This window comes from Ornithodoros turicata, chromosome 3 (genome assembly GCF_037126465.1).
Source record: "Ornithodoros turicata isolate Travis chromosome 3, ASM3712646v1, whole genome shotgun sequence".
Taxonomy (NCBI): Eukaryota; Metazoa; Arthropoda; class Arachnida; order Ixodida; family Argasidae; genus Ornithodoros; species Ornithodoros turicata.
In genome coordinates this window covers 65,326,142-65,350,132 of record NC_088203.1, presented here as the reverse complement: position 1 = coordinate 65,350,132, position 23,991 = coordinate 65,326,142, and the positions used below count along the sequence as shown (strand labels likewise).

The 23,991-nt window shown below is 44.1% G+C and overlaps 2 long non-coding RNA genes across 2 annotated transcripts; one reads left to right on the top strand and one right to left on the bottom strand.

Moving 5' to 3' along the window:
* Positions 1-8,652: 8,652 nt before the first annotated feature.
* Positions 8,653-9,666, bottom strand: LOC135387234 (uncharacterized). The gene is made up of 4 exons (XR_010420965.1): positions 9,382-9,666; positions 9,005-9,084; positions 8,874-8,938; positions 8,653-8,807 (listed from the first exon to the last, which is right to left on the bottom strand). It is a non-coding gene; the product is annotated as an uncharacterized LOC135387234 (long non-coding RNA).
* A 3,962-nt stretch (positions 9,667-13,628) lies between these two features.
* LOC135387233 (uncharacterized) lies at positions 13,629-17,736 on the top strand. Its single transcript, XR_010420964.1, has 3 exons — positions 13,629-13,716; positions 13,858-13,930; positions 16,819-17,736. It is a non-coding gene; the product is annotated as an uncharacterized LOC135387233 (long non-coding RNA).
* The last annotated feature ends 6,255 nt before the right edge of the window (positions 17,737-23,991 follow it).

The window sequence follows — 23,991 nt, the reverse complement described above, 5'->3', positions numbered from 1 at the left end:
CATACTTTGGGAATTCATACCACATGATTTCAATCGCAACTTCTGATTTGACATGAGACATGAGCCACAAGATGACTGCAGGATATCTACAGGATGTACGGTTTTGTTGTCCCAAAGGACATCGCAAATAGACATCCACAAGACATCCTATTTACGTCACATTCCAACAAAGATATTCTGACCATTTCAGGACGTCCTCTGGACATTGGTGGAAGAGAAACAGGATAAGAAGATTCCAAACGCCACGGTGAAGAGGAATGGAGTGTATGTCGCGACCTGCATGGAAAACAGAAGTGTCGTGTCACCTTCTCTAAGAAAATACAATATGTGACGTGTCCAACGAACGAAAGCTCCCTGTGGTCCGTGAGTGCATCGCACAGTCAGGCATATGCTTTGTCAAGACACAGTGAGTGATCAGACTTATACTACGTGGTATGTACATGTAGAGATGTATTGATTATTTCTTTCTGCTCAGTGTATGCTTTTAGCAGAATAAACGGTATTTAATTGAGCAATATGTGCATTTCTACGCATTATTTTCAGTCATGCATTCAGTGGCCCCAGCTGCTAAGTGGTCGGATCCCGGACCACTTAGCAGAGGGGACCACTGGATCAATTCCACTGGTTCCACTTCAAGCGGGACCATCGTGAAGCTGGTTCCACTTTCAACTGGTCCCAGTCACTAAGTGGTCCCACACTCAAAGTAGGACCTGTCCAATAAACCACTTTGAAGTGGTCCCACTCCAGATTTTTGCCTGGGATGTCCCACTCGTAATATTTTAATATCTACTGTATTGTGATGTATGAAGAAATAAATGTGCACACAGAAACGGCATCTAGTGTAACTCCTTTCTACAGCAAAAAACATGCGTTCTGCTCATTCGATGCAGCAGAATCAAATGTTATTACTCAGTCAAAAGGCGCATCGTCAATGTGAATTTCCATGTGACTTTAATGGGAAAATCTAGGCTAGAGCACATTGGCCAATGGTAAACTAGACTGGCCTCCAATGGGTGTGATTAAGCGTGGTTCCACTCAGTGGCGTAGCCACGGGGGGGCTAAGGGGGGCTCGAGCCCCCCTACCTGCCACGGACCGACCCACACAAATCGTGCAAATCCGAGAACATAATATATATGTGGGGGGGGGGGGGGGGACCAGTGTGACGATCGCGAAAGTTCTTGCAGTTCATGGCGTCTATCTAAGAAGCACTCTTGAATGGTTTTCAAAGTATGAGCTTTTCAAAATACTTCTAATCTCGTGACACCACCTCATTGGTCATGACAGCCTATACATGTAATACATACATGCGAATGATGAGGACGGTGCCCAGAAGAAGAACAGTCTCTGTTCGAAATATCGGCGGCTTCTATCCTGAGGCAACTCATTCTACTGGTTCGCTGGATTTCTACCCATCTATATACATGTAATCGTACTGTGAACGTATAAATCAACTATTTTCTATTATCCTAACTGTTATCTAACTATTCTCCTTTTCTTAATCCTCAGTTTGCAGTGTGCACAAGTATGTGTGTGTTGTCGACACAGGATCAGCGGGGGGGGGGGGCGAGTTTTCGTATCGAGCCCCCCCCCCCCCCCCTACCTTGGAGGTCTGGCTACGCCACTGGTTCCACTTCATCCCCGTTGACATATACAGTGATTTCTCTTTGAAACCCACTAAATTCCAGTAGTTTTCGATATGGTATTTGTCCAAAATTGTCTATTCGGAATGCGAAATTTTGGCTCCTTTCAATGAGAATTGTGAATGTGATATCCACTTAAACCGAATGAGGTTTCTGGGCTATTTTGAATTAGACTATTTCCAGCAGGGGTGAGAATTCGCGTGGGCGCATCATGCCACAAAAGTCGTGCTCATCCCTTTTTTCCCACTCTGGCTCAAGAATGATATCATTCGGAGCAGTGATTGGTTCTTAACGCGTAATTGGCAAATGTTCTGGTTTTAGAGTGCAATAATGGGAACCGGTAGGAAAGAGCAGGTTACATGCTTCAGGCTAAAGTAGTCGCTCAAGGTGACAATCTTCCGCGTTGGTCTTTTCACCAAAATACTACTCGCGTAAAGAAAGTAAATACGGAATTTTTAGTATAAGCTACCCAAAAGATTCAAACGTCATCACCGCCATTACGAGCTCGACATGTTTCAAAGGGAGTCCGCTGAAATACACCATGTAAAAATTAAACCCTGCAAAATCAATCCTATAACAATAAAACCCTCAAAATAAAGGCGTCAAAATCAATCGTGTACATATCCACAATGGAAAAATAAAGTCGTAAACATCAACTTTGTACTATCAATCCAGCGAAATAAAACCCTCGAAATAAACCCTCTGTGATTGGTCGACAAGATGAGCAACCGAGGCTCTCTGCATCCGCGTCTAATGTAGTTCCTGGTAGTTCCCTCCCTGAGTGAGTTCTCCTGGGGACGAGAATATCTGCCGGAAGTACCAGGTAGAAGCTCGACCGTACGCTTCTGCGATTTATTGTTCTTTGATGAAAATGCCGGTTGATGGACTTGTGTGAGTGATCTGTTCTGCTGTGCTTGGTGGACGAGGAATAAACAGGATTAACCAATGAAAAAATGGCTAGGAAGCAAGCGAGCTGGTGAAGATGATGCATAATGTAAAAACCCCGAGACTAGGGAACACGAAGGGACAGACACAACACGAAGTCTCAAACACAGCTGAAAATTTTACTTCACAAGCAAGAAATATATACAAACAGAAGGGAAGGAAACACCAGTTGAGAACAAAACAGGAGGTCAGGACGAAACCTGTGTTGCCTAGCCTTTTCGACGGCTCTCATATTTTGACGTGCTGCGGTCGACTGCTTGTGTTGATTAGTACTGCGTGTATTTTATTTTGCTGCTCTTGAGTTAAAATATATGTATTGGGGTATTGCTTTGTCGCTGTCAAAGCAGTGCCGGGTGTTCATTCTAGCAGTGGTGTACAGTTTGGTTTACGTCGCGTTGCATCCTTTTTTACCGTCACTGGCATATCTTTGCATCTCCAAGAAATTACGTTGACTTCATCATCCGTGTAAGAGCAATGTCAGTCGCCGAGAGGTTGTCACTGCGGGTAATTTAAGTTATGTGAACTATGTCTGAATTCTAGGTATGTGGAATGTAGTGAAGATGGCATCCCACAAACTCACCCACTCTCCTACAAACTCATACGGATCATGTATTTTACTTACGTATTACTTCTATATGGCACAAGGTGCTACAGACCTGTTGTTGACAGTAACTACAGACCAGTACAGTGTGAAGGTTATGGCATAATAACTAGCGTAGAAAAGTTTGATTACAAAATAGAGTTGAGTAAAATTAGAACGGGACTCTCCAAGCATGATGTGCAACAACAACAACAACTTTATTTTCGACCTTGGAGAGTGGGGAGTTTCATCGCCACAGGCGATACTCTACCCCATTGCTGGATGGAATGGGGAGAATAAAATAACGAGCCCCTTCACAATAACGATCGAAGTCCGATGGTGTCCAGAAATGTCAGAAGAGCTTTGAGCGCAGAGCGTTGCTGGGCTGGATTGGGCCAGGGACCAAGCAATTTCCATAGGGAGAAAGGGGCGAGAGTCCAGCTGACGAAGAGACTCGGAGAGTGTGGTTCGGGAAGGTTCGTAGTGAGGGCAATGAAGAAGAATGTGCTCCAGATCCTCAAGAGCACCACAGTGGCAGCAGGTGGGAGAGTCAACTTGCCTCAAGCGGTAACGCCACTGAGCTGTAAAGGCCACATCGAGGCGCATTCGGTGGATTAATGCAGCATCTTGACGAGAGGTGTTTCGTGGCATGCGGAAAGCGAGCGTGGGATCAACTCTGTTCAACATAGAGGGGGGAAGAATGTCGGTTGTCCGTTGGCGGGAAGCCAGGGGTGTCACTAGGCGTCGCAGAATGGAACGGCGGTCTCCTCTCAGCAGAACAATACGGGTCCGTTTCCGATACGAGAGTGCTGCTTCTGCGGCGCTGTCGGCCTGCTCGTTCCCCACGACACCACAGTGGGCTGGAACCCACTGGAGAACTAGCCTGTGGCCTGCGGCGTAGATAGTGTGGTAAGCCATTAGCACGTCTGTGACTAGGGGTGCGGATGGGCCTCGTATGCCGGAATTTTCAATTGCTTGAAGGGCAGATTTGGAGTCTTTAAAGACTGCCCATTCCCGGGGTGGAAAATCAGCGATGTGTTGTAGAAAGAAAAGAATGGCATAGAGTTCCGCAGCTGTGGAGGAGGTTGGATGTGAGAGGCGTCTTCCGTGCACGACGCCTTCGGATGGAATGACGAAGGCTGAGGCGGACTTGTTGTTTCGGGATGCGCCATCAGTATATGCTGCCGTAAACGTAGAAAACTTCGCGTCTACCAGAGCATGAAAATGGGCTCGGAGGACTTGAGGGCGGACCTGATCTCTTCTTTCCAGAAGGTTTGGGAGGCGTACAAAAGTGGGCGGTACCGGTAGAGACCAGGGGGCTTCCGGCGGTATAGTGTCCTTAGTTATGAAGCCAGTGAGAGTCTGGCGTGTCGTCTTCGCTACTCGATAGAAGTCGCTTTCAGGGCGGTATCGAATTTTCCTGAGTAGCGGGTGGCGGGTAATGTGAGCACGCAAACGGAGGTAGTGCCGAGCCGTTTCCCGTTCACGGTGAACTTCAATCGGGAGCTCACCAGCTTCAGCCAGTACTTGCCGTGTTTCAGCAATTCTGGGAACTCCGAGGCATCGACGAAGGCTTCGAGCAAACAGGGACCGAAGTGTATTTAATGAAGTTGTTGATATCCTGTGCAGAATAGGAAGGCTGTAAAGCACAGTTGCCCTCACCAATGCCGCGTGAACCGCGAGCAGGGAACGCTGATCACAGCCCCATCCTAAGCCAGAAAGATGTTGAATTGCGGGGAGCCATCGCTGCACTTTAGTTTCAAGATGTTTAATGTGCCGAGCCCAGCGCAAGTCAGAGTCGATTACCACGCCAAGGAAGCGGTGAAAGCGTACCGGGTCAAGCTTCTTTAAGCCAAGCCAAAGAGGGAAATTGGCCATAGCTTTACGCGTGAAAGGGAGCTCGACACACTTTTCGGGTGAAAGGTCCATCCCGAGGTGCGTGAGGTACGTATGGATATTGTTTAAAGCGAGCTGCAGGCGGCGCCGGAGAGCCGGGCGTGATTTTCCTACTGTCCAAAGGGCGACGTCATCTGCATAGACGGAGAACGACACTTTGCGAGGAATTACTGATTGTAGGCCGGCCATCACCACGTTAAAGAGTGTCGGGCTGAGAATGCTTCCTTGGGGGACTCCTTGAGGAACAGGATGCTGAGGGCTTTGGCCTTGGGACGTACGGACAGCGACAGTTCGGTCCGTAAGGAAGTCTTGGAGCCAGATGAAAAGCCGACCGGATACTCCAAACAAGCGCAAGGCGTGCAGCACACAAATGTGCGAGACGGTATCATATGCGCGCTTGATGTCGAGGAAGACCGATCGGACGATCCGTCGATGGGCTCGAGCATGTTGAACTGCGGAGACTAGGTCGAGAACTGGATCCATGGAGCTTCGGTGGCGACGAAATCCAGCCATTTCGTGAGGGAACGCACGTTGTTTTTCAAGCCACCAGTCGAGGCGATGCAAAACCATTCTCTCCATCAGTTTCCCCATACAGCTTGTCAGGCTCACCGGGCGAAAGGAGGATAGGGAATTTGGGGGCTTGCCTGGTTTCAGGATGGGAACAACCAATGCCTCCTTCCATGTATGTGGTAAAGATCCTTGTTGCCAAGAGGTATTATAGAGATGAAGGAGAGCTTGGAGTGACCGCCCGTCAAGGTTTCGTAGGGCGGCATAGGTGATTTTATCGGGCCCAGTTGACGAGGCGGCGTTCACAAGCTTCAACGCTGCCTTTAGCTCGATTAGTGTGAAGTCGCGGTCCATAACTTCCGGGGGACGGGGCCAGTCGTGGTGAAGTTCAGCCGTCAAACTGTGGACAAAACTGCGGTGTAGGGGCGTGGTCGAAGCAGCCGCCGGAGTCGTTAGTACCACACAGAAGTCCGTCGCAAGCGTGTTTTCGTCTACACGCTGAACGATAGCCAAGGCCGCGAGAGGATTCTTTGGAGGGGGCGCCTCCTTCAGAGATCGGATTGTCCGCCAGATCTTCGTGGCCGGATCAAACGGTGAAAGGTGGTGGCAAAACTTACGCCAACGCTTCCTGTCCTCGTTTTTAAGTTCTCGTGTTACTTTAGCTTTCATCCGGCGGTATTCCACAATGTCCGTAAGTTGCCCTGTCCGACGAGCCGTTCTTTCTGCTCGGCGACGTAATGCTCTAAGGTGATTAATGGCTGGGGAATGGCCGACATGGCCTGTTACCCTTTTAGACATGAACACCGCGTCCTGAATACCGCGGGTAATTGCTTGAGAGAGAGCCTCTGGGGACATACCGGTGTGCACAGATGTTCTGAGGCCCGCACGAAAACGTCTCCAGTTTGTGAAAGAAATCAGTCCAGCAGTGGCTGAGAGGGGCAGTCTGTCGTGCGAAATATATAGAGGAAAATGATCGCTACCTGTAGTGTCGACGTCCGTATAGCGCACGATAAGTGGCGAATTATGTCGCTTGAGCACCACGAGAGGTCCAATACATCATGTGATGTTGGGGATCGCATGTAAGTGGGCTCGCGGTTGTTCAGCAGGCACATGTTATTATTCTCCATTGCCTCCAACAACCTACTGTCCGTCCTTCGGCTTCCCCAGGCCGAGTGATGTGCATTGAAGTCCTCTAGCACAAGCGCCGGGGCTTCCAGAGAACCAAGTAAGCGTTCGAAGTCACTCCACGGGACCTGTACCGCGGGACGGATATAGATACTGACGACCGTTAGCAGCATGGGGCCAAGGCGGATCCTGCAGGTAACGTAATCGTAAGAGCGATGACAAACTGAGCCGATGGGTGCAGCAACGAGGTCATTGCGAACGTATAGCGCTGCTCTGCTCTCAGGGGAATCATGAGAGCGATAGATTCTGTATCCATTAACACGATGTGTACAATCCATGCCGTGTTCGCATATAGCTATGAAAGGGAACTTGTACTGTTGTAGATGTAATTTAAAATCTGGGAGCTTGTTACGCAGGCTTCGAGGATTCCACTGCATAGCCAGGGCCTTTTTATACAATTCCGTCATGCTGATGCGAAGATAATGCCTCCAGTGCCAGAAGCGCTTGAACCTCGGGCAGTTGCGACGCACCAGGAAAAGCAGAGACAATGGCCTTAAGGGCAGCGAGTACCGCTGAGAAGAGTCCCAGAGAAGGCATATATTGAGAGGCTGATGAGGGTAACTGTCGCCTCGAGCGTGCTGGTTCCGTCACACTGGCGTAAGTGTTTGTAATCTGTCTTGCTGGACGAGGAGGCGGTGGGCTTGTGATAGGCGTAGCCGCGACTGTGTTCAGCGACCCTCGTTCAGCTGGTGCAGATCGAGGGGGTAGTGCAGGAAATTCTTGTGCATTTGTACGAGACGGGACTGTGGCACTAGCATCCCTAGGAGCGTCAGACGGAAGTCGTAGGGTCCGGTCTTGGTGCCTCTTGGTGGCGGCGGTATTGACAGGACATAAAGAAAATGATGCGGGATGGCTGGATTTGCAGTTAGCACACTTTGGCTCTCTTTTACTGTTGCAGTCTGTTCTCCGGTGAGGTCCTGCGCAGACGCCACACCGTGTAGAACCTCGGCAATTCCGTGCAATATGGCCAAATCGTTGGCAGTTATAACACTGTATGGGGCCTTCTATGTACTCTTGGACTGTGAAGGTCTGAAACCCAAGGGCAATTCGGGGAGGAAGACGGATTGTAGGTTCAAAAGTCAGGATAACGCTCCGTAACGGGGTAAACACATCACTGCCATCTTCTGCTACGGAATGCCGAACCTGTCGCCGTGCAGATAAAACCTCTGCGTCTTTAAAGGGAGAGTCTGGACCTCAGGGTGGATTTCGGGTTTTCAGCTCACACAATAGTATTCCGTACCTATAGTCCGTACCCCAAACAGAATGCCTGAAAAGTGCCTAGTTGTTGAGAAAATGAATAAAACCTTACGGACGAACCACATCCGGTTTCGGTTTCTGGTGACGTCACGGGCAGTACAGTCGCGCAAAGCGCAATTGAAAGGTTCGAAACTGCATGGAGGACGCGTCTGACAGTGATGATGACTTGTTTTACGCGAGTTACTTCGAAGACGAGAGCCCGTTTACAACCGATCCACTGCCAGTACGGGACGCAGAACATGAACGACCATCTGCACACACTCAGCCTCGTACGCAAAGCGATGCCTTCAGGTAATGATTTGCCAATTCCCAGCGAATATTGTGCGCGCTTCCATGATCGACTTTTATGTACTGAAATGAACTTTCCTGCTTGGTACATGCTGTGCAGGTGTCTGTGCTCTGTCTGCCAGCCGCTGCTGCCGGATGAGTTTCTGTGTTGTAGAAGTGTTGATCCCAGATGAAAAATTTTCCAACTGGGACCAGTTCAATAACACAGTTTGAGCTGGTCCCAGTTTGAACTGGGACCAGTTGAAAACCAGTTGGCAGCTGGTCCCAGTTCAAAATACCAGCTTGCAACTGGTCGCAGCCGAAGTAGCAACGTTTCTCCTCCAAGCGGAACTGAGCCATGCATGATACTGAAATAAACATGAATTATTTTATTGTGCACTTCTGAAACAGACATTTTGTATTTCACGATGCAGTTTCTCACTGACTTTACAGAAACGGTTGAGGAAAACAGGAAGCGTTCCGGGCAGCCGTGGAAGTCATGTCATCAGTTGGTTTTCTACGTATAGAGCTGCAGAAGAGCTATCATTACTAATTCATTTAGTTCACTATACACACATATGTCGCAGACACTCACCTTTCCTGTGTATCCCCCGTTACAGGAGGCGCTTGTGGAGTCCGACATATTGCTTCGCAGTCGTCCTGTGAAGCACAATATTATCACCAAAACATGAATTGAAAGGCACAACTACTCCACAACAGACTCACATGCTTTTCCGATCCACGCCACGAGTACTCTGGTGAGCTATGCGGATTCTAGAGGAACCCGTGTTTTCCGTGTGAAGGATCTGAAACACGAGAATGACATGCATTAAAAGCGGGAACGCGCAGACTTAACGGCACATGATGAATAAAAGAACGAGAAACCAAGAGACACTTTTCACAGCGTGTGGTGTGCAAAAAGTTGCTTTGTTAACGTTAACTTCGCATTTGCATAAACCGGGCGTTGGTCGTGAAAGAAACGCGTCCATATGTTCTCGTGCAACACACTGGAGAGACAAACTTTACGTGCAGCAGGACGGTACCATTATTTATATTTCTGCTTTATTCGCAGGAAGCAAAAAACACTTGAGCATAGTAGTCACGATGAAGCAGTCTTCGCAGCTGCAACAGAGCCGCAATCGCATGACACCTGTCTGGTCGTACTGAAGCCGATAACGCTCACTGTAATTTATATTGTCGCATGTCACGCTAATAACATTAAGAGCAAAAATGTCACTTGGGGCATGCTGAGACGAACGCGAAAAGTCAAAACACGGCAGACAAGAGCGAACGCTGCATCTTGAAGCAGCAAGCGACCGTTACACCTTGTTCAAACGCGTCATTCATCAGGGGAGCAGGAACGCGCAAAATATGCAAACATAATAATTCCAAATTAGCTTTTGTTAACATCAAAACCTTAAAAAAAATAGAAATATGATTTTTTTACTATAAAGTTGCTTTCCGATCGTCCCCCCAACCTTTCTTTCGTAATCTTCATATATGTTATTACAAATCTATCCCGGAACCCCCAAACCGAAACTTCTCCCAAACATGTCAGCTGGTCGAGCTTGAACTGGCACCACTTCACTTTCCAGTTGCCACCTGCCCAGCTTGAACTGGTACCAGGTCATGTCCAGTTGCCTCCAGCCCAGTTTGAACTGGTACCAGTTCATGTCCAGTTGCCACCAGCCCAGTTTGAACTGGCGCACCACTTCACTTTCCAGTTGCCACCCCCACCTTCAACGAGTGAGTCACATATTCAAGATAGGAGAAGCTCTAGTTCGACCCTGGGAACGAGGCTATGTGCCGACTGAGTTGGCATATAGTGGATCACTGGCTATTTTGTCCCCCTGCCGTTCGAGAAGCCTTGCTTGTTGTTTAGTCAAGTGAGCCCAGTTTTAATATTAAACAGGGTAAGTGTGTCACTTGTTCTTACCTCGTTCATCTCGTCAAGTAAGCTTCCTAGGCTTCTGGGGCAGGATTTCTGCCTATTCAGAGCAGTAGTTATTTCGCAGTGACCGATCGAAGTAGCCGTGGGTCGTAGACCAGTCTGCTCGTCTGTGCTCCAATCTTTCACATATTTATTTCTCGAATAAGGTCGATTAATTGCATTTATTCTGTTCATCGGGTCCAAATGAAGATCTAGGGAGGGATTGGTACCATTCCGAGCAGTAGTTATTTCACAGTGATCGATCGAAGTAGCCGTGGCTCGTCGACCAGTCTGCTCGTCTGTGCTCCAATCTTTCACATATTTATTTCTCGAATAAGGTCGATTAATTGCATTTATTCTGTTCATCGGGTCCAAATGAAGATCTAGGGAGGGATTGGTACCATTCCGAGCAGTAGTTATTTCACAGTGATCGATCGAAGTAGCCGTGGCTCGTCGACCAGTCTGCTCGTCTGTGCTCCAATCTTTCACGTATTTATTTCTCGAATAAGGTCGATTAATTGCATTTATTCTGTTCATCGGGTCCAAATGAAGATCTGGGGGGGGATTGGTACCATTCCGAGCAGTAGTTATTTCAGTGATCGATCGAAGTAGCCGTGGCTCGTCGACCAGTCTGCTCGTCTGTGCTCCAATCTTTCACATATTTATTTCTCGAATAAGGTCGTTTAATTGCATTTATTCTGTTCATCGGGTCCAAATGAAGATCTGGGGAGGGATTGGTACCATTCCGAGCAGTAGTTATTTCACAGTGATCGATCGAAGTAGCCGTGGCTCGTCGACCAGTCTGCTCGTCTGTGCTCCAATCTTTCACATATTTATTTCTCGAATAAGGTCGATTAATTGCATTTCTTCTGTTCATCGGGTCCAAATGAACATCTGGGGAGGGATTGGCACCATTCCGAGCAGTAGTTATTTCACAGTGATCGATCGAAGTAGCCGTGGCTCGTCGACCAGTCTGCTCGTCTGTGCTCCAATCTTTCACATATTTATTTCTCGAATAAGGTCGATTAATTGCATTTCTTCTGTTCATCGGGTCCAAATGAACATCTGGGGAGGGATTGGTACCATTCCGGGCAGTAGTTATTTCACAGTGATCGATCGAAGTAGCCGTGACTCGTCGACCAGTCTGCTCGTCTGTGCTCCAATCTTTCACATATTTATTTCTCGAATAAGGTCGATTAATTGCATTTCTTCTGTTCATCGGGTCCAAATGAACATCTGTGGATGGATTGGTACCATTCCGAGCAGTAGTTATTTCACAGTGATCGATCGAAGTAGCCGTGGCTCGTCGACCAGTCTGCTCGTCTGTGCTCCAATCTTTCACATATTTATTTCTCGAATAAGGTCGATTAATTGCATTTCTTCTGTTCATCGGGTCCAAATGAACATCTGTGGATGGATTGGTACCATTCCGAGCAGTAGTTATTTCACAGTGATCGATCGAAGTAGCCGTGGCTCGTCGACCAGTCTGCTCGTCTGTGCTCCAATCTTTCACATATTTATTTCTCGAATAAGGTCGATTAATTGCATTTCTTCTGTTCATCGCGTCCAAATGAACATCTGTGGATGGATTGGTACCATTCCGAGCAGTAGTTATTTCACAGTGATCGATCGAAGTAGCCGTGGCTCGTCGACCAGTCTGCTCGTCTGTGCTCCCATCTTTCACATATTTATTTCTCGAATAAGGTCGATTAATTGCATTTATTCTGTTCATCGTGCCCAGATGAACTTCTGGGAAGGGATTCGTACCATTCCGAGCAGTATAGTTATTTTGTTGGGGGGTTCACCGTATTTATGTGTGGTATTTATCTTATGTTCTTTGCACCTACAAGTCATGCGTGTGGGTGTCCTTTCATGGCATCCCATAGCGTAAACACAACTATCATCTGCATAGTTTCAGGAGCACTCCCTGCTTTTTAGCCGGTGCGCATGTTCCATTCTTTGGCCGACTTAAACTTTTACTCCGAATAAAAGCAATTATAAGAACATGTACTTCTTTTACAACAACCCCAAAACAAAGCTGCTATATTTAAAAAGCGATTTATTTGGGATCGCTCATTGCTTGTATTCTAAACATGTGCATGACACACCTTACATTTATACTAAATGCATATTTATTTCTCGAATAAGGTTGATTAATTGCATTTATTCTGTTCCTCGGGGCCAGATGAACATCTGGGGAGGGATTCGTACCATTCCGAGCAGTAGTTATTTCACAGTGATCGATCGAAGTAGCCGTGACTCGTCGACCAGTCTGCTCGTCTGTGCTCCAATCTTTCACATATTTATTTCTCGAATAAGGTCGATTAATTGCATTTCTTCTGTTCATCGGGTCCAAATGAACATCTGTGGATGGATTGGTACCATTCCGAGCAGTAGTTATTTCACAGTGATCGATCGAAGTAGCCGTGGCTCGTCGACCAGTCTGCTCGTCTGTGCTCCAATCTTTCACATATTTATTTCTCGAATAAGGTCGATTAATTGCATTTCTTCTGTTCATCGGGTCCAAATGAACATCTGTGGATGGATTGGTACCATTCCGAGCAGTAGTTATTTCACAGTGATCGATCGAAGTAGCCGTGGCTCGTCGACCAGTCTGCTCGTCTGTGCTCCAATCTTTCACATATTTATTTCTCGAATAAGGTCGATTAATTGCATTTCTTCTGTTCATCGCGTCCAAATGAACATCTGTGGATGGATTGGTACCATTCCGAGCAGTAGTTATTTCACAGTGATCGATCGAAGTAGCCGTGGCTCGTCGACCAGTCTGCTCGTCTGTGCTCCCATCTTTCACATATTTATTTCTCGAATAAGGTCGATTAATTGCATTTATTCTGTTCATCGTGCCCAGATGAACTTCTGGGAAGGGATTCGTACCATTCCGAGCAGTATAGTTATTTTGTTGGGGGGTTCACCGTATTTATGTGTGGTATTTATCTTATGTTCTTTGCACCTACAAGTCATGCGTGTGGGTGTCCTTTCATGGCATCCCATAGCGTAAACACAACTATCATCTGCATAGTTTCAGGAGCACTCCCTGCTTTTTAGCCGGTGCGCATGTTCCATTCTTTGGCCGACTTAAACTTTTACTCCGAATAAAAGCAATTATAAGAACATGTACTTCTTTTACAACAACCCCAAAACAAAGCTGCTATATTTAAAAAGCGATTTATTTGGGATCGCTCATTGCTTGTATTCTAAACATGTGCATGACACACCTTACATTTATACTAAATGCATATTTATTTCTCGAATAAGGTTGATTAATTGCATTTATTCTGTTCATCGGGGCCAGATGAACATCTGGGGAGAAATTCGCACCATTCCGAGCACTACTTACTTCGTCGGGGGGCTCACACTATATATTTATGTTAGGTATTTATCTTATGTTCTTTTGCGGGACTTACAACTGACCTTTCATGGCATCCCATATTGTAAACACAACTGTCATCTGGATGGAGTCAGGAACCCTCATTGAGCTTTTTAACAGGTACGCATCTTCTATCCTTTGGCATTACTTAAGATTTTCCCAGAATAAATGCATGTGCATGAGCACATGTACTCTGTGTAAGAATGGCTTTTTCAACACTAAAAACAAGTATGCTTCATTTTACAAGCGATTTATTTGCAGTGGCTCCCTGCCTGTGTTCCAAGCATACTCAAGACACATCTTACATTCAGACGAAATGCTTTCTTCACTCAATGTGAGCATGGAAAAACTAAGCTACACCTGCTGTGTTTTCTTCTGGTTGATATCGCAGAGCTTAAAAGCGAAGGCCGCGTAATTTGGCTTCCTCTTTCTATGTGCATTTCACGCCATACATCTTTCAAGGTATCCTTAGTTGTCACCACACTGACATTTGCTAAAATATCCCGTCTTGTTATTTCAACTTCATCATCCACAGGTGAAATCGCAACATTAGGCAAGCCCTTATTCCTCTCTGAGACCTTTTCTCCCCAATAACCTCCTTTTTGAGCAACATAAGTTATGGCATCTGATTTCCCTTTGCCTCCTGATATGCTTAGCACAAATTTGGCACCAATGGTGCTAATACTTACTCCTCTGTCAAGATAAGGCGAGCCTTCTACTTGTCTCTGAGACCAGTTCCGTCCCCCTTTCCAAATCTTTTCTCTTCCTTGACTTGCTTTAGAGCCAAATTACATGTGGCATCTTATTTGCCTTTTGTCACCTGATATTAAAGGGGCAATAAACAGGTATACAAGGCGCACTGTTTTTGAATGTATCGTGATACGTTGCCGACGGTGAACGTTTTCAAAAAATTGTTGTCGCAAAAAAGTAAATAATGGCTCCAAACAGACTGAATATTCACTGCACTCTTTCGCCCTCATGCCCCGCCTTGCGATGTCCTGGCGACAATAGCGACACGTCAATTTTGTTGTAATATCGAGAGGTGAGGTCAACTCTAAACACATTCCCACTTGTCAAATCCAAGATAGCCAGTTCAAACCGTACCAAAACCCCTCAATATTATATTTCACGTGCGCACTATGTTTCCGGTGCTGTATTGCTCCGCGAGGTCACCGCGATGTCCCCACAACCGGTTCCCTCGCGAGATGCAGCTTGTCCGTCATTGGCTAGGAGAGCGAAAACTCCCCCACTTCCAGCGCCTAGAATTCGGTGTTGCTATATGCTGGAATATAATGACGTGACTCGGTTCCAAGGATAAGGAGAGACTCGCGCAGATTATGCACTTTGAATGGCATTGTTTCGTGTTAAAGACGCTCGCTAGAAGCAAAAGAATTTCATATTTGGATATCGTGAGCTATGTTCTTTCATTGGGCATAGTAATTGGAGAATGTTCCTCGACCTGTTTTGTGCCCCTTTAAAGGGGGCTCAGACCTCGTCAGGCTGCAGTTCTTGCAGCTTTTTGTCTGTATCCCTTCACCAAGTGTCATTGGTGAAATAAATTATTATTATATGCTGATCGAAATTTGGCTTCAGTCACTCATATTTACCCATCTGACAACACAAGGCTTGCTCACCTATACCCGTTTCGGAGGCCTGTTCTGTCCCCTTCGCCAAATTTTTTTATCTTAAATAACATGGTTCCTGAAAACTTGCATAATTGCTTTGACTAAGACTTTGATGATTCCAAACAATTCTGTATATGACACACTTGATCGTAGTTACTAATTACAAGGGCATTATGGAAAAATCAGAGCCCATGTACAAATCTTTCATTCACCATATGTACGCTGCCCCAGTACGCACAGCATTGCACTCTTACCAAGGTACAATCCACCCAATTAATGGATGTTGCCCCCCTGATCCACCCTGTACGTGTGCATCATATCTTAGCCATTAATTGATCCTCTCGAAATTTAATACACTAACGTTTCAGAAAAACTGAGAGTCAGGTAAAGTACATTTTTGGCAATTTTGGTTTTTCGTGTCTCGTAAAGTGAACTGACATGGAGCGGATACCCATGTGCAATGCTTAAAATGCTTTGTATATGGAGTCCCTCTTTTTCTCTCTCTCTGCACGCTGTCCAGAGAAAAATTGATAAATGATTCAGACCATGTTCTGAGTGGTGCTTGAAACAGCCTCCAATCTATTTTTTCTCCATTAATAATATCATCTTCCTCGAACGCTTCTAGCCTCTTTTTTCTGAAGAAAAGACAGAAAAGAACACTTATTGCTGCTTGCAATACTTGCCAAGAAGTTTAACTGAAAGCGATCACTCACCACACATGTGTAACTATTTGATCCTTTTGCCAGGGTACTCTCCATTCATTTTTACTTATTTATTTATTTAACATATATACGTACCTGTGCCGAGGGGTCAATAGCAAATGCTAGTGGAGACACTTGCGGCAAAGGAAAAAGAAACAGATATGATAATAGAACATCGAATTATTAGGGTACAAACAGAGCTACCCAAAGGCCCAAATATATACAAATATGTAGAAGTTCTAATTATTTATATTCACGTAACTTCTTACACAGACAATTGGCACCTCTTATTTCTGTGAGCAATATATTTCAAATTTTGAGACAGAGACAGCAGGTAAACACATACCATACACACTGTTCAGGTGATGCAGCATAAAGTCATCGCAGGTAACACTTCCGTTGTTCTGCTGGCATTGCTGAAGCAGAGAACAGTTCAAAGGATGATTGCTAGTTACAACTGAACAGATCAACTGTACCTGTTGCTCATGTACAAGATGAGGAAAAGTCTACCTTCATCAAGAATACTGGGGACGCTTGACATCAGAGATATTTATGACAACAAAAGCTCTGATTGTTTGCTCTTACTTTTGCTCAGCACATTACAGCACAGTCCGTGGTATTTAACAATAACTAGACAGTAACCTTTCTTTTTTGCTTCTTACTTTCATATGCAATCACAAATGAAATGAATCTGCTCATAATGTGCCGCGCTGTTCAAAGGCATTTTGTTTTTCGTCAAGTAAGGATTTCAGACTGATGATCTAATTAAAAGTAGTCAGGTCAAGGGCAAAATAGACGATGGTTCCAGTGAACACTGCATGTGCCCAATAATGACCGACATGCATGGCCATTTTATGTATGTGAAACTCACGTAAAAATATTTCTATTACTTGCAGGTCTTCTCTGAAAAGCAGTCCTTCCGATGCTCGAAACCTGTTTTCTTTGTTACTGCAAGCCTTCACTGTCCTCGTGGTTGGTCTCTATGATGGGGACCAAGTGTGCTGATCTTTGATTTAATGAAGTCTTCACCTCTGCAGAAGCAATCTGCTACCAAAATCTTTCTCTCACTTAACAGGTAAAAGTTCATACACTGATTGTGCACACAACGAATGAAAATTTCTTAGGCTCAGAAATTCCTTCTAACATTCATTGTATAGATGTATATGATGAAGGTTTTTGCATATTTGGCCTCCTTGAATACTGAATGTGAGTAGCGCACCACCAACATTTTCATGAAGCCTTACGCAGTCTTTGAAATTACAGTTACGGTTTTCCGTGGAGGACAACCGCAGGCAGGGTCCTCGATCATAGTAACGCATTTTCTATGCCATAGCTGCTGACACTGTCACACACAGTATACTTTTCTCCATCTACTGTGCTTGTCTGTGATTTGCATGCCAGGCAAGGAGTGCATGAGAGTCTAATGTGATTTATTCATACTGTGTCGCACAAAAAACTACAGACTTTTTTTAGCAGGCTGGCATATGTCACCCATTTAGGTGTGTCATCATATCCTCTCTGTGACACAGTAGGACACGTGTAGCTCATTGCTCCATGGTCATATATTTCACTGAGCCTAAGCCGAAAACATTCAATCACAGTATCATACAACCGGACCTTACAAAACAGTTCCAAAATTCGTTTCGGGACTCTCCCTTTTTATTTTTCAGAAATTTCTGTATTTAGGGACTTCGACTCAAATGTTAGTGTCATTTTTGGAAAATGTAGAATAGCATATCCTTTGGATTTGTTGTGTAGTCCACATGTTGATACTAAAGGATATGTTGATATGTGTCTTGCCTTCTTTCTCCCATTGCCAATCAGTTCCAGTGGGCCGACCTACAGCAGTGAGAGGTCATGTCTGTGCATGATACGATGCACCTTATCTCGTTGCTGCACCTGTCTCAGAAAAATTGGGCGTAGCAAACTCATACAAATGCAAAATTGTGTTGCTTTGCATATATTCCGGCCTCCCTTAAGATGACTTTGTTGGCTGGGCTGAGGTTTTCACATATAAAGAATGGCACATGCTCTTCCTAGAGGAGCCGCACTACCTTTCAATGACTACATATAATATAATACAGTAGGTGATTTAAATATCAATACACTTAGTGACAACTTTGGTACTACATACTATTGCGATACCCACAATATCTATGGGTTTGATCAACATCCCCACATCACCATAGATCATAGACATCCCCACACACCATGGCTTAAATGTGTTCTGTTCCTTTTTTGGACCACATAGTTAGTAACCCAAACAGGAAAGATATGATCTCAGGTGCAATACCTTGTGACATTACAGATTACTATCTGACTTTTATGGTGCACACTGGGGTAGAACCAAACTCTAGATTTCCTACCAAAGAGTATGTTGACCTTACTGTTCCCGAATCACACTTTTCTGTGCATGAATGTCAGTTCACGAGCTGCAAGGATATACAACAGAGAGTTCAGTGCTTTATGTCCAAACTGAGCACTAAAATTTCAACTGCTGCTAAGAGGATAACAATGGGGTGACACAGTTCTGTGGATAACGTCAGGTCTCTTGAAGTCTTTATTAAGCACAAAAATAATTTGTATGCAAAAAGACCGGCCAACAGTAAGGAATTACATTGCCGTCCTAGAACGTACAGAAATACTTCATGTTGTTCATTGAAATCTGCCAAGGAACAGTATTACATGCAGAAGGTTATGAGCAGGGGCATGGATCAGGGGAACTTACTCAAGCAACATCCATAGTAGATTATGAAGAACAAAAATTAATTGGTAATATATTTAATGACTACTTTGCAAACATAGAGAACAGTGTGGAATTCCTAACCCCTTGTGAGATACGCCCAGACATAGAATCACAGCCAAACACATTTTTTCTTGCCCCTACCAGTTATTAGGAAATTGAACATATTACCACTAATCTAAATTACAAAGAACAAAATAAATAACTTCTTGGTGATTACTGCCCCAGAGACATTCCTACTTTCCCGAGTAAAATTATCGAAACCATCAACAATTTATTCACTGACTCCCAGAATTGGTGCTTAGTAACATAGTGGAAAAAATTAAAACTAATATAGACTCGAGGTAGTTAAGTATGGGAATATTTGCAGATCTGACCGAGGCATCTGATCTTCTTAGACATGACTTACTTCTACTAAAACTAGACAAGTATGGTATTAGAGTCACACCACTCCAGCTACTTACCAGCTGTTACCAGCAGTCGTTTAAATAAACAACTGACAGCAATTCGCACAGATTAATGACAGCAGATTAAATCTCACCCCAAGCGCTTTAGGATGGTTTCTTTTTCTTGTTTTTATCAACAATGTACCAAAATTCCTACATTAATAATTATATTTTATATGCCAATAATACAAACATATTTTTGGAAGGTGCAACCCCTGAGGACCTATTCTTAAAAGCAAATCTTTTACTTGAAAACTTTAAGAATTGGCTTTCTCTTAATACATTAGTTCCTAACTTCGCGAAGACAAATTACATTGTTCCAGCCTCAGAACATCAGTTCTCTCATGTACATTGTTTTTCATCCACCACAGAAGAAACTAACGATAGATTCATTTGCCGTTGCATTCTGATTGCTCATTTTTCCTAGAGCGTCAGATATTAAGCTTCTGGGTGTGATCCTCGATGAGCGCTTCAGTTGGCATAGTCATGTTCAGCACTTGAAAAGTAAAATGACTGCATCATTATATGCCTTGTCAAAAATCAGGTTCCTTCCTGTTCCAATGATGTTGAAAGTCTATTACACCTTAGTTCACTCGCACCTTAATTGTGCAGCTGAAGTGTACGGTCTTTGTTACTGATTCCAAAGCTAGCACTACGAACAATACTTAGAATTCCAGCAGCTAATTCCATCATTTTTCCTTTCTCGTTCCTATTAGTTACAAAATACAAAGTTAATTTAATGACATATAGTTTAATCTGCACTGCTGACATGCCGCATATTGTAACCGTCACTAATATTGTTTTCCCGTATCTGCTACGACGGGATTTCTCTACTTCCGTCTATCCCCACCACACGCAAAATATGGAACACACTCACTGTATTACACTGGCCCAGACTTATGGAATAGATTGCCATTTCATATACACCAGATCAATAGCTATTTTCTGTTCAAGAGGAAAGTTAGTGTATTTCCTTGCGTGCATGTACAACCCTGTTGTATGTTTGTCTTTGAGTTCACCGATTACTTTTTGCATTTTTTGCTTGGTTTGGATTTCACCCATGTTGTTCTATAACTGTGTTTTGCGTACCAAAGATAAGCTAAATTTTGTAATATTACAGCATGTATCGGTCGATAATAGTAGTCTTGATCTTTCTCTTGTTTTATATCCAGGAGTTTTTTAATTTACTCAAGATGCCAAATGTTGCCTCACAAGATTATATTCGTCTACCTATACATGATGTGTTGTTACCTATGGGAGTGCGTAACAGGCTTGTCCTAGCAGTCCCATAGGTAACAACACATAATGTACAGGCAGACAAATAAACTATCAATATCTGTCTATCTTTTGGAGACCTTACACTCATTTCCCCTTGAGTCTCGGACTCTTTTGGCTCGCTTCAGCTTTTGGCTTTGCTTAGCTCCGCTTATGTTTATGATTACTTTTGAATGCAACCTGCTTTTCCATCTTTTTTTGCAGCCGGAAGCGAACGACTCTCTTCACATTGTGTATATCATTTGGAGCCCTTCCCATTACCAACGCCTTGCACTCTGCTAGCAGGGTATCAATGGCCACAGCAATCTTTTATCCACAATATCTCAAACGACTGCTGTGCCCATGTACAATCCAACTTTTGTAATTTGTCCCTTACACTCAACCACCACTCAGAAGAAAGGCGGATGGAGGATGGGAGATGGTGCATTTGTAAATTGCTGTAAATAAACAAGTGATTAAAACGTATGAGATATTTTGCTCTTACGAGACATGATAGGGACTGCAAAGATCAGACAGTATTAGTCACGCAGAAGTTTTGTTTGTTTGTTGCTCCAGCCAGCGATTTCCACCCGCAGCCCAGTATCACTAGGATCACCACTCCTCTCATCTGTAAATACCAAGGTAAATACCAAACAGCCTGGAGGGACAGAGATTCTCTCTGCTGGTGATAAAAAGCCTGCCTGTGTACCAGCGAAAGTTTGTTTGTTTTGTCTTTGTAGTAGGTACCCCATTTGTGAGAGCCCAAAAAGCAACAACCTTTCATTTATTTATTCAGTGATAATGTTGACCTGCCGTTACAGGAGTGAAAAAATAAAAAACACAACACGCACAATTGAACACACTTGACACAGGACAACATAAGAACTGTTCTAGCAACAACACAATGTTTCGCATGGTACGTTCTAGCAGTCATGTAAACGGCTTGGTTAGAAAAAAATGATCGTTGAAAAGAGAAAAGGAAGAGAAGAAATAAGAGGGCAAAACTTTCCAGTGTTCCTTATCGGTACAGAAGTAGCATACCGCTCCCTGAGATATGAAGTACAAAAAACCTTTCCGTCACACCATACTAATGTACTACCACTAAAAAAAACACACAAAGCCAACGACCACAGGTCCTTATTATTTTTATACGTGCATTTTTGCACTTGTCATTGGCAGGCAGACATGTACAAGATACCTCAAAAAGTATTTAAAACAAGATAGTAAGTACTGCCGAAAAATTGTAATTAAGATAGAGTATAAATACTTGAAAATGAAAGTAATTAAGTTAAAGTAGCAAATACTTCCGAAAGTATTTAAGATACACTTAAGATACTTCGGTAGGCGTCGTAGAAAAGTACGTGAACGAGTAAGACACGTTTGAGTTTGAAACACGTGAGTTTGATGTCTTCCTGGTCGAAAGCATGTTCCTGTTGTAAGCAAAGCTTGCATTTGACTGAAATATTATTATCGGTTTCCGAAACATATTCGAAAATCGTCCGAAGGTTTGGCTATGGGAGCGCCTCTTTCGTTGGCTTCATTCTGCGAACTGACAACGCAGAATGACTTTTTTATGTCCATAAATACAAAAGCCCCAACAGGGCTTGCGGTGGTCACTGACCGATCTGTCATACATACAACCTACTACATACAAACATTACATTATATATACCTTACAAATTGAAAAAGTAGAAGCTTGTCAAGCATGGGTGTCCTAGGCTAGCAGAGTCAGAGGGAATATTTAGCAGAACTCTGCTGCAGCTACAGGGCACTCATTATAACACCCTTGCTCTTCGAATTCTTATCTTCCAGAAAAAAAGAAAACATTCAGGTCAACGTACGGGGTCGGAATGGAAATTCCCGCAGAGCGAGCATGCCAAAAGAAAAAGAGAGAAAATGGAAAACTGAGAGGCGATCCAAAAAGTAGTTAGAGTATCGAGTAGAAGGTACCACAAAATGTATTTGAAATAGAGTACAAATACTCCCCCGAAAAAGTATTAAGATACCAAGATACCACAAATAGTATTTAAAATACAGGGCCTTAAATACAATATACTCTAAATACGCGTCGATATTCCCGGTTGCGAAATCCCCGGCCTCCAAATTCACGTTCTCGACACAATTGGAAAATGCTCGATTGCTTCGTAAGACGATGTGCCGTGTTTAAGCACGGCATAATTCCACTCAAATTCACGGGTGTCCGGTGTCTGTCCAAGTCGTTTTAGCGAACGGAAGCCACATATTTTAACGGCAGTTTGGCTTATCAGGGCGGACGCGGCGAAACAGCACGTTGATTAGTATGATTAGGTTAGTCCAAGTTCGGTGTTGGCAGTTTCCCGCGGGCGACTGTGCAATTTATAGTCAGGTGTAACATATGTTTGCAGTTTCTTTTTTGTTTTTTTTTGCGACTGTGATTTCTATGAAAACCCGTGAATTTAAATGAATTTAAGCGATTGTGATGCATATCACCTTGCGAAACTTTTTAAAGCTTCACCACGACCAGCCGCGACAAAAATATGTAAACCGAAATCAATTAATGATTGCAACAAATGACCTACTTCGGCGGCAGATTTTTCTGTAGAAGGTGTACACTGAAGGTCTCAAAAGAGGTAGTACCCATTTTAATGCCGACGGCACCCTGCTTTAGAAGTTATATGCTTTTCACGAAACTCATTTGAATTTTTATTTAAATAATGAGCGCCTCCCGCTCATTCACACGGTGTGCAGCTTGTAAGGTGGCACCGTACGGACACAGAAAGTTCTGCGATTAGTGCATCCGTTCGCCATTTATTTAATTTAACTGAACGCGGGGATCTAACTGAAGTGATAAAAAATTCGAACTCGCGACGTACTCGCAGGTGGATTGTGGGGCTTCCGGCAATACCTTCTGGAAACTTTTTAACTTTGAAAATATCCAAGCGAACCTCACTTTTTTTACAGAAATATGAAGTCCTCCACAGGCAACCGCAGACCACAGACGAAAACTTGTATCGCAACAGTACCGCACTAAAAATGACGATTTAGCCCCGACTGCTTGATTTTCGCAAAGAAGCGTGCGCGAAATGTGCGTCAAGAGGAGGAAGTGTCTCAGCTTTTGTTTTGCCTTCTTTGTGATAAGAGGTTGTCACCAGCATCAAGGTCAAAGTAGGGAAAGGTGGTGGCAACACTTCCTTCTCTCTCCGCACCTCCCGTGCGCTTTTCTTTTTGACAATCAAGCAGGCGGGGCTAAATCATAATTCTTACTAATTTTTTTCGACTATTTCTGATGCTATACTGTGAATAGTTTTTGTTGGTGGGCCTGTGGTTATCCGTGATTGACTTCATATTTCTGGCAATTTTCAAAGTTTAATAAAAAAAATTCATTGTTTACAAATTGTCCAAAGCCTTGCTAAATGACAGCAAAAGTTTCCAGAAGGTAATTGCCGGAAGTACCACAATTTTCCGGCGAGCACGTCGCCACAGTTACATTTTTTTACCCTGTATATAACCGGAAAAACAAAAAATAAGTGATAATTAAATGTTGCGTACAAGGATACATTAAAGGAGCTAGGAAAGCACTTTAATCACTAGCATTTTTTTGAACCAAGCGGTTAGTAAGCTTATTAAAATGCACCATGCGAAGTAAT